The sequence below is a fragment of the Octopus bimaculoides genome, chromosome 6 (genome assembly GCF_046866305.1).
Source record: "Octopus bimaculoides isolate indiv1 chromosome 6, ASM4686630v1, whole genome shotgun sequence".
Classification (NCBI taxonomy): Eukaryota; Metazoa; Mollusca; class Cephalopoda; order Octopoda; family Octopodidae; genus Octopus; species Octopus bimaculoides.
The window spans coordinates 61386319-61391318 of NC_142933.1; the positions used below are offsets into that span (position 1 = coordinate 61386319).

At 35.6% G+C, this 5000-nt stretch overlaps 1 protein-coding gene across 14 annotated transcripts in view; it reads left to right on the top strand.

The window, feature by feature from the left end:
- LOC106868936 (paired box protein Pax-5) overlaps positions 1-5000 on the top strand; it is a 704900-nt gene that overhangs the window by 422616 nt on the left and 277284 nt on the right. The window contains exon 1 of one of the 14 annotated variants that reach the window (XM_089353985.1): positions 4998-5000. This exon is cut by the window's right edge and continues 897 nt beyond it. The exons of the other annotated variants lie outside the window; for them this stretch is intronic. The gene's annotated coding sequence lies outside the window, so the exon portion shown is untranslated. Of the gene's footprint in view, positions 1-4997 lie in introns of those variants that run through there. 14 annotated transcript variants of the gene reach the window in all.

Consider the following 5000-nt stretch of genomic DNA (forward strand, 5'->3'; position numbering starts at 1 on the left):
GTTGAGTTGATACTTCTTTTGTCGACCCTGTAGAATTTGAACTGAGAGCGTAAAGACGGACGAAATACTGTTAAGCATTTCGTCCCAGCTCACCGCCTTAATGATGATGATGATGATGATGATGATGATGATGATGATGATGATGATGATAATAATAATAATAATAATAATAATAATAATAATAATAACAATAATAATAATAAATACCCCGATGCAATACCAGGCAATGGCTTTCATGGCTTCTCATCTTAACTGATTGGAAGTGTTATGCTCATTGTCTTGTCTTGGTATAAAAGATGAGCTACAGCAAATATTCTGCTCAATACCACAGATTTGCTTTCAGTTGTTTGACCTTAAACAGTTGAGCATGTCCCTTAGTGGCTGACGATATGTGCATCATAGCCATGTGTTGAGAGGAATTCTTTGGAGTTTGGATAATTCATCTCTGGAAACATGGGTGCTTCGTTCAACATCCTTAAACAAGCCTTATTCAGGGACCTTTTAAGCAGGATGGGCTACTCGACCCGAAGAAAATTCTAACTGGGCCCCACCTGCAAGGCATGCGCTGTTTATCTTGATATGAGATCACCATGTCACACACATATAGTTGTGATGCATGTGCCTGGTGTACCCTTATCAGACGGGTAGTCATGATGGGTATACTGGACTTCGTATACTTTACTCCAGTGTCACTTTAATGGCATGCACTGCTCTCTCACTCACTCAATAATACTAATCATAATCTTTTCTATTATAGGCACAAGGCCTGACATTTTTCGGGAGAGGACTTGTCGATTAAATCGATCTCAGAATTTCACTGGTACTTAATTTATCGATCACGAAATGATGAAAGGCAAAGTCGGCCTCGGTGGAATTTGAACTTAGAACGTAGCGACGGGCGAAATACCGCTAAGCATTTCGCCTGGCGTGATCACGATTCTGCTAGGATGCCGCCTTAGTAGTAAAATAATAATAATAATAATAATATATATATATATATATATATATATATATATATATATATATATATATGTGTGTGTGTGTGTGTGTGTGTGTGTGTTACTATATATATATATATATATATATATATATATATATATATATATATATATATATAAGACCAGCAATTTTCAGGTGAAAGAGTTAGTCGATACCGTCGACTGGGGCTTTATTACATCGAGCCTGAAAGAATAAAAGACAGGATTTGACCTCGATGTAAAGAGCCGGAACAAATACAGTAAAGCGTTTTTTTTTTGTTTTTTTTTCTTTTTGTTCCTGAGCTTTAAACGATTCTGCTAATCCAAAATTTTCTAATTTAATCTTAAGGTCAACAGTTTTGATGGTAGGAGTTAGTTGATGCTGCCGCTTCTAGTACTTGGCTGATACTTGATTTTATCGATTCCGTTGGATGGAAGACAAAGTTGATTTCCACAGGCCTTGAATTCATAAAAGAGCAGGAGTTAATACCATAAAATAGTTTGTCCGATGCTCTTGCGATTCTGCTACTGCGTCATCCTAATGATGCTGATGCTGATGATGGTTAGGATAATACTAAATTATCTAGTTAAATTTGATAGTGATTTATTGTTACAAACTTAAAGGGTTCGTTTAATTAAATCGACTTTTAATACAGTGTTTTAATTACAATTCTTTGGTGAATTGCAGACCATCCTGTTCTTAGACGGTCCCAGTGGGGTTCTCCATTTTACTGTGGTCTGCCACCTTCACATTAGTACAGCATACCAACTACTGAGACGTAAGTTGGTTAAACAAGGAAAAGCTGCTATTGCAATTTTTTCTGTCTTTGCCGAAAATCAGATTTTTCACATTGGTATTACAACTGTCGCTAACTTTCAAGGAGTATATGTGTAGTATAGTTGGCCAATTGGAAATCGCTTCTTTATTTGACTTAAGAAAGGCTTGGCAATATTGTATGCCACTTCCATGCTGTTAGTATTATTAATCCAGATGATGTCACGATTACGAGATTTTGATGGCTCTACGAGTTGTTACGAAGTGAAATGTATTGCATTTCTTCATTGAAACCATCTTTTAAAGGCATTATTGTAATAGAGTGATACAAGTTAACAATATCATTTACAGACAAAAACTTTAGAAATGCAAAGGCTAATGTTATTCACTAAATTCTTTATGATTGCTGGAAGGTAATTGGGGGACTTTTTAACAGTCTTTTTTTGTGGGGGGTTTCCTATACAAGGGATGTATACACGTGTTTAAGTCAAACGTAATGTCTTCAAAATTAACTACTTGATGCTGGTAATAACTGACATTAAGCTAAACCCTTGAAGTGCATTAACAAGATCCTTCCTAAGATTTTAAACTGGTGGCCATTCATTTATATAGCGTAAAATAATAGGCCATCATTTCTACAAAGGCTGAAAACTGTGAGGTAGAATTTCCTATAATTCAACTAGCTAATAAAACTGAGTCCCATCAAAGAAGCCCATAGTCAAATCACCACGTCAAATAACTCATCATGATTACCTTTGACCCAAACCATATTTGAGGTATATAAAGATTTCCTGGTGTGCATTATCACCCAAATTTCACAGTCTCTAATCAGGAGTCCCTAAAATTCTTACCAAAGTCTTAAGAAAAGGCTTAGTAATGCATATGTAAAATTCTACAGTATCAAATTGTGTAAATTTTCAGTTATATTTATATTCTATTTCATTAAACGATAAAATTTAAATTACGAACGTCAGACTTTTGGAATCTGTATTTTCAAAGCTTGTTTGATCAACCATGGAACGTATATACAAGTCGTTCCATTACAATACGATAAGCTGTAGCGAAAAGTTGTAATCTGAAAGTCGCCGTAAATACAGCGTACACTGACACCCTAGATCCCATCTAGAGAAGGCCACTCGGTTGAATGGCACTCCATCACTGATGAGTACGCCCACAGGCGAGTTTGTCTCCTCCTATTGGCCTTTTCTGTCGCTATTATGATGGCCTCTCCTTCCATGAAAAGACAGGTTTCTTACCTACATCACTGAAGTAATGCCGACCCACCTCTCGTCAAAATTGTTGCGCCCATTACCTCTTTCTCCTCACTGCTATATCCAATCCTTTATCTTTGGAATATCGACCCTCTGGAATCTTCCATCCTCATGTATTTCCGGCAGATGTTGACCTAGAGCAGAAATATTAGCGATATGCATCTTACTAGTCCCGGGGAAATGCTAGGGTCAAGGGTTCTACTTCAGCAACTTAAATAATAATCCTTTCTACTATAGGCACAAGGTCTGAAATTATGGGGGAGGGTCAAGCTGATTAAATCGACCCAAGTGCGTAACTGGTACTTATTTCATTGATCCAGAAAGGATGAAAGGCAAAGTTGACCTCGGTGGAATTTGAACTCAGAACACGAAGACAGACGAAATACCACTAAGTATTTCGCACGGCGTGCTAAAATTCTGCCAGCTCAACAGTATAATAATAATAATAATAATAATAATAATAATAATAATCCTTTCTATTATAGGCAGAAGGCCTGGAATTTGTGGGGAAGGGGATAGTCAATTACATCGACCCTAGTACTCAGCTGGTACTTGATTTATCGACCCAAAAGGATGAAAGGCAAATTTGGCCTCGGTGGAATTTGAATTCAGAACGTAGCGAGGGGCAAAATACCGCTAAGCACGACACCCAACATGCTAACGATTTTGCCAGCTCACCGCCTTAATAATAATAATAATAATAATAATAATAATAATAATAATAATAATAATAATAATGATGATGCTGATGATGATGATGATAATAATAATCACAATAAATTTTTATTAACTCTGAATATAACTAAATATTGAAGTTCTTTTTCCTTACGCTTGGTATATATACATAGATTTATGTGTGCGTGTGTGCATATTTATATATATATATATATACATTTGCACACACACACGCACACATATAATATATGTATGTATATATATACATATATGTATATATATATATATATAAATATATATATATATATATATATATATATATATATATATATATATATATTACACCCATACACGACTGGCTTCTCTCAGTTTCCATATACCAAATCTACTTATAAGGCTTTGGTCGGCCTTAGGCTATTTTTGAAGGCACCTGCCCAAGTTGTCCCGCTGTGAGACTGAACCCGGAATCATGTAGTTGTGAAGCAAAATTCTTACTCCACGGCCACACCTGGTATATATATATATGTATATACACAAGCACATACCACACATACATACATACATACACATATACATACATATCATCCCTATTGATTCCGAAGAGAGAATGATGAACGCAACGAATGGTTAGTGGTGGTTATCTGAAAATCTCCCGACTTTTACCATGAGGACGAGAACTTCAGTCATTCACAGAAAGAATCTACAGCTATAACTGCGTGGTTTAGTAGTTCAGTGTGGAAACACGTGAGTACGGGTTCAATCTGCGTGGTTGGGCTGGATTCAACCCGAACTAATGCCTTGTGGAAATTGGAAGAACAATGCATACATACATGCATGCATACATACAAACATACGCACACACACACACATACATACACACACATATGTATATATAATATATATAACTCGAATTTATTGCGGTAAAGTAATATGTAATGACCAACATTTATGCCTTGTCTTAATCTATCTATCTAGTTAACTAGTTGTGTGTGTGTATGTATATTTGTGTGTGTATGTGTGTGTAAATGAAAGTATGTGGTTTTACGAAGAAAATGTTTATTGTGGATTGCTTCGGTAAACGTTTCCATCGGTTTAAAAGTAAAATAATATCAATTCAACGTGTTGCTGTTGCTACTGCTGATGTGACTGATTTTGTTATTGATGATAATGATGATGATTCTAATTTTTTTGTTATTTTTCATTTTCCATGTTCTCGTTTTATTTTATTGTATTTTATTTTTTCTATACGGAAGAATTAATGAAAGTGAGGCTCAGAAAGTGGGAGGAGTGAGAGTATACAGA